Source organism: Giraffa tippelskirchi, chromosome 8 (genome assembly GCF_054371585.1).
Source record: "Giraffa tippelskirchi isolate mGirTip1 chromosome 8, T2T-mGirTip1v1.2.pri, whole genome shotgun sequence".
Lineage (NCBI taxonomy): Eukaryota > Metazoa > Chordata > Mammalia > Artiodactyla > Giraffidae > Giraffa > Giraffa tippelskirchi.
Genome location: NC_137282.1, coordinates 27,879,639 through 27,886,476, shown reverse-complemented (window position 1 = coordinate 27,886,476; position 6,838 = coordinate 27,879,639).

The window sequence follows — 6,838 nt, the reverse complement described above, 5'->3', positions numbered from 1 at the left end:
TGGCCCTTTCCATGGAAAAATACTTCTAGTTACAGGCACAGCATTTCCATCCCACTTTCTGAGGTTCCCCAGGAAGAAACCACAGTAAGGAGATGGAGATGACATGTGCCCTCATCACTTGGCGGTAAACGCAGCACTTTTGCTCACAGAATGACTACAACGTATGGGACACCCTCTCCCCTCGACTAGTAGAAAGCCCAGATTAGAAACGCGTTGGCCCTCTGTGCAGGTGGGAGAGCGCCATGGGTCCCTGGCCGGTCACTGCCGTAAAAGTGCAGGCCAGCAGCTCACACCATGTTTGGAAACGCCTGGCTGCCTGCAGAAACGGCAGTAGATCTCCATCGGGCATTTACACAAATTCCTGGAACCCGTGCCAGCTCGCCTTTCAGAGGGATTTGCTGGCAACACAAAAGGAAGAAAAAGAAATCCTAGGTCTTAGGGTACATTTTTTTCATTCTCTTTCTACAGCTTAAAGAGCCTAAGAGCCCAAGAAGGGATTCATTCGCAGTCCTTGAATAATAGCCAGAAAGGGAGATTAATAAGAAAAGAAGGTATGTGAGTTTCAGAGCGGGGTGGGGGGGTGGGGGGACACTTTTCTGGGTTTAGTATGAGAAGAATTTAGGGCCCTGCCTGTGTGTTCAGCTTCCTGGTCCTGTTGGTATCTCTCACCGCTTAGCTTAGGGGGCCCCACTTGCCTTTTCTTTCACCAGGAAGGAACCCAAGTCAAGGTCAGTCCCAAGGTCACGGTGAGGTGGTCTCCCAGCCCCCACGGGAGGGCTCAGAGCAGGGCCTCCGGCTGCTGATGGAGAATAAAGAAGACGCCTGCTTTGCTCCATCCAGTGCTCACGGGCACGAGAAAAAGTTCTGCAGCCTCCAAGAAATCTGGCCTGGAGACATGCTCCTTTCAAGTGATGACTCTGCCCCCGACTTCCATATTTCAAAGGAGACTCAGCCATGAACAAGCAAACAAGTGTGCAGATGGTTAATCAGATGGGGCTCCGAACTTCTGGATAATGATCAGCTTTCTGCTTTTTCCAGTGGGAATTCTTCCCTTGTGATCTTCCCCCCCCACCCCCAGAAATGTGCCATTTGGCCCATTTAACAACCCTGATGGACTATGAAACATTCTTGAAAAGAAAGTTCCTTATCTCCCTTCATATGAGGGATGGTTCGTAGTAAGCACAACGGTTTTTGAAATGTATTTTCTGAGCTGATTCCTTTCAAACATGATTTCCATTTCTGGTAAATCTCAATGGCCAGCCATCCCAGACTTGAGGAAGTAGGTTCAGTGCTTTGGGGAAACGTGGAGCCCTGCCTGTGGCAATAATGGAATTGGAATCTTGTTGCTGTGGGCAGTGTGCAAGACAGTGAGACCGGAGGCTGGACTTTGGAGAGAAGAGGAAGAGAAAGAAAAAAAAGAATGAGCCGGAGGGAGTGAGACAGACAAGGAGCTGGAAAGAGAGGAGAAAAGAGAAAGAATTTTATGAATCTCTTAAGCGTATAAAGACTCTGGGATCCCAGAGCTTCTGCGCTGAGGATAGAGGAGAGGACTTGTGGGGAGCAGGGCCGGTCAGGAGAGCCCGCCTGCTCTGCTAGGAGGACGTGGTGAACACGGGGAGTGTCTGAGGGGGGAGAGCGAACAGCTGTGTCTGCTCTCCTGGTGTTGGGAGAGGCTGGGAAGAAGCTGAGAGAGGCCATCTGAGCATATAGTGAAGGGGGATTTTTAATTTAAAAATCAGGTTGAACTAAATCTGGATTCACCATCCTACCTCGTCTTCATCACCAACCCCGGCAGATCAAAACTCCTGACAGGGATGTCACCGGCTATAGAGAAATTGAGAAGCTACGTTTTCTTTACTCACTTGAGTACAATGTGGACGGTTTTGCTGCCCAGTCACTCAGTTCAAGTTGGCCAGTAGTTAGCGTGTCTACTTAGTTGATGTCAAGAGTCCTGCGGGAGGCAAAAGGAAACAGAGAAATGACACCTGAAGTCATCTTGATGACCAAGTCCTTTCTTTTTACTACAAGGTACTGAGACAGAAGGCTTTTTTTCTAAAGAAATGAAAATTGGGCACATCAATTTCTCTCTAACCTAAAATCGCCCACAGAGAGGCTGAGTTTTCATCCATCTGAACTCCAGTCAAGCCCAAGTCAGTTTAACAAACATCCTGAGTTATTTTCAGCCAGGATCGGTGCTGAAATTAATTTCCAGGCCCAAGATGCACTCTCTCCTGCTTGGACATGACATCAGCAAGCCAAGGCATAGATGACTTTTCTATCCCATTCATGTTATTACAAGTAGAATTAAATTGCTATGAAACACTTTTTACCTTATTTTTACACATATTAACTTTTTGATAAATAGTTCTTAAATATGTAATTACCTATCAAAATCCCAGCCATTCTTAGTTTTAAATATAAAGAAGTAAATGTGCTTTTGTAATGAAAAGTAGTCTTAGTCACTTAGTCATATCCAACTCTTTGCAACCCTGTTGACTGTAGCCTGCCAGGCTCCTCTGTCCATGGGATTCTCCAGGCGAGAATAGTGCAGTGGGTTGCCATTCTCTTCTCCAGGGGATCTTTCTGACTCAGAGACTGAACCTGGGTCTCCTGCACTGCAGGCAGATTCTTCACCATCTGAGTCACCAGGGAAGTTTTGAACATAATCCATGGCTCTTTTAATGGACTGTGCATATGGGGAGAAACTTTGCTCCCAACATTTAATATAAATAATGAGAAACAGTAGAGAAATAATTGGCAGAACACCAGTTATCTGTTGGTAAAGGCTGAGAATTGCCCAGATGGAGGTGAGCAGCAGGCCCAATTCTGTCATTTTTATTTGCATCTAAGACTGTTGACCCGTGGACTATCTTCTGAAGAATTAAAGCTAACTCATTTTTTATGTTTACCTGATACTCCCCAATGATCCAACTTAACCAGCTCAGTTTTATTTTTACAATCTTATCGTCAGATTCCCATTTCGTTTGCAAGCTGAGATGAATCCAAGTCTGCCACTTCAATAAATATCTCAGTTAATCCATTTTAATGAGCAGAGACCTGATGCACGTAAGCCAGAGATACATGTGGAAAACAAAATACCAAAACACCAGCAATTAAAATGACACAGCAGGGAAGCAATAGGAGAGCACAGGAAAGATTACACGAATGAACTGACTTGAAAGGGAGGAATCTGAACGAGGGCCCTGCGTTCAATCACTGGCAAAGGACAGTTAAACGATCAGGACAAGTAAATAGAATGGGAGGTAGGAGATCGGGTGGGGAGAAAACAGGAAAGTCAGTGTCAGAGATGGACGAGGTCAAGGGAACTTGCCTTTCATCCACTTAGCCATCCCTTCATTGACTGAACCAGGGCTTATTTAGAATAAACTTTGTAGAAGGCTGTGTGAAACACAGGAAACAGAAGGGAAAAAGAACAAAGGGATAAAACTGATCTTGACCAAGAATTATGAGCTGTTTAAGTTGGGGAAGTGACAGGAGTAGTTTGCAGTCTGATTCAGTTCATCTGTTACACACAGGAGGGAACTGATGAAAAGCTGGGCGCTTCCAGGCAGGGATGTAGATAAGAGAGATGAAGCTGTAGGAAAAAGGGAGCGATTGTACAGGGAAGGCTGGCGGGGACATGGGAGGGAGCGACCCCTGTGATACAGACAGCCACTCCTTGTTGAGCTTGACCCAGTGAGGGGGCGGGAGAGGATGCTGAAGAAAGAGGTGGGCCATAGGCACAACACAGCGGCCCTACAGACTTAGAAGACAAGCAGCGAAACATACGCATGTAAAGCAGACATGGACATCGGTCTCCTGAGTTTCCACGGACATAGGAAAATAGTCCCTGTACCTCTTATGCATATTCCTGGACAACCAGCGAGAAAACCCTCTGCTTTTTCTACCAGTGCGAGGGAACCCAAATCTCAAGGCTGCTGCAGGTCCAAACAAGGAGAATGAGAAAACGGAGAAACAAGGAAGGAACAAAGAGCCAACTCAAGCGTCTAATGACTCTAATCTCTGGGTAGCCTATTCGGTCACCAAACTTTAAAATGAAATTTAATTTTGCCAGCATTTAGAATTTTCATGTTAAAAAACAAAACAAAACTGATCTCTTTGCTCCATCTAGCGTTGCATGTTGAAATGACATGCTCCTTGACACCTCTCACAACCCAGAGGAACAGCAGTGTTACCCAACCACAGAAGCGGAAGTTGAATGAGGGACAAGGCAAGACGAGCCTCTTCTGTTGAAAACTCCTGAGGAGTGCTCCGAAGCAGAAGATCATGGATTCCGAGCACCAGCTGAACTTTCTCCATTGTAGCCAAGGAAATCCCCAAACCTAAGGAGAGACAGTGATTATGATCCCCCTACTGACCTGGAAGTTCAGATGTAAGACATGATTCTAGCTGCCAATAGAATGAGAACAAACAGAGCCTAGAATATAACTTTCCAGGTTAACTTGAACATCAGCAGATACATCATACACTATAGAGATTTATGTGTATTCTAGAAGGAAAGAAGAGAGCATATCATACTTGTATAACCGTATCTGATTTTAAAAAAAGAACACATTAAGGAAAACAGTCTTAAGGTTATTTAATTGTAATTGCTACAAAGTATTAAATAGGAAAGTTAAATTATCACTGAAAGATACTAATAATAGTAATGACCATTCACTGAATATTTACTATATGCCAGACATGTGCATACACTATTTCATTTAATCCTCATAATAGTCCTCTAAGGTGGGTATCACTATAGCCATTATTCAGATGTAAAACTTAAGGCCACCCAAGGTCATTCATAGTCATTAACTGACCGAACTGTGATGTGAACATCAGTCTTTCTGATTACAAAGCTCTGGTTTTCACTGCTGTGCCTCTTTCTGTCAGAAATGCTTTAAATTCATGACTATAGGTCTGAAAGTTCAACTTCCTGTCTGTTTCCTATTTCCTCAATCTGTCTCCTATCATTTTCATTCAGTTCAGTTCAGTCACTCAGTCATGTCTGACTCTTTGTGACCCCATGGACTGCAGCACGCCAGGCCTCCCTGTCCATCATCTTCATTAGACTAGTTTAAAATGATACCCAGAAGTGATCATCTGATGCTGCAGAAAGTGCAGCACAGCTGAAATGATCACTCGAAACTTGGACCACACCCAAACTGTGAGGTAAAGGAAGAGGATTTTCATAACTGCGTATCTCATTTTCAAATGCCAAGGAGCAGGTCTCCCCACCTGAGGGGCTGGTGGTACCAGGGACTAGCATTATCGACATGTCAATCGTATGAGAAGCAGGTGCTTTACAAATGAGTTGCTTCTCCAGAAACCTTGGCTCACTAACTTAATGAAGCAAAGGCAATTCTGCAGTCTCAACGCAAAAAGGAGGATCGTCAAATTCTCTCCTTAGCAGATTAGCCAGTTCCTAAAAGTCCTGTGCCTTTTGCTAGGCCTCCTCAGGAACTTTCCAAAAGTGTAAACCAAAAAAAAAAAAAAGGGAGAAATGTTCTCTCAAATTGCATTTGATTGGTTCATGAGCACTCTTTAAACTCTTTTAAGTTAATTATGTTCCTGTTGAGAAGAATTTTGTTTTCTATACAAGGACCATCCATTCCATGATGCTGGGTCATTAAACCTCCCAACTTTGGAACAAAAATTTCCTCTGTGAATGGATGTAAAGGTGTGTTGGACCAAAGTAACATTTTTTAGGTCTCCAGAGCATCTTATAAAGTGTGTTTATTGCTAATGTGGTCAAGCTTGATGGCAGTAAAATGTTAAAAGACCTCATCTTCCTCTTTTAGAACTTTATAGTTGGGTTTTTTTTTTTCATATTTTAAGGATAAAGACATTGGTATATTCAAGTCAGCAAGAAAGCAAAAAGAGGTTTATTTCTTTAATATTCCTGGGTTTATATGAGGGGGAATTTTAGAGATATGGCTAAATGTAAGCTTCCACATCCAAAAGCTGGCTGTTTACTTAGGTTTTTCAAATGCCATATCCCTCTAATTTCTTTTGTGTGGATTCTGGTATGATGCTGTTGATAGCTTATTTTTATCCTCTGATACTTTGCCAACTAGTTTTGTTTTTGATTCAGGCCATGGGTTTCAGGTTTTGCTATCTAATTGTTCTATCTACTTTAAATCTGCTTTTATCTGCTGCCACTGCCATATCTTCAAAGCCTGCACATCTTAGTATTCATTCCTTATTATGTTAATAAAAACAGAGTATGGGCATGATAAAAGTTTAAACAACATGCAAGAGTTTACTATGAAAATTAAATCCTTTTTCCTTCTCACATAGACCTGGAGTTCTCCTTTCTCTGGGAGTAACTACTATTCACATTGTCTTATGTAACTTTCTAGAGCTTTTATAAGACTATAAAAGAATATACTTTAGAGATATAGGTGCTTTTTTCTCTTTTTACAGAAATGGAGTATACCATATATTGTTTTGCAATTTGGCTGTATCAGTTAACAATATAAATTGAAAACCTTTCTAAAATGGTAAATTCATACCTACCTCATTTTAACTCCCCTGCAAGTATTCTGTTTATTGAGTTAGCAAATGTTATGGGCCAATCCTGTATTAGTACAGTGAAAGTTTTTGAACATAATGTTTTAATCATTCTGGAGAGTATATTGAGGAGTTAAAGTCCCTGAATGAAACGGAAGAGCATAGGGTTGAAAAACCTTTCTAAGCAAGAAACAAAATTCAGATGCTCTGAGCAGATGGATAAATATGATTACACTAAACTTTTTCATGGCCTAAAACAACTCTGAAAAATATTTAATTCTCCGGTGGTTCAGTGGTTAGGACTCCATGCTTCCCACTGCAG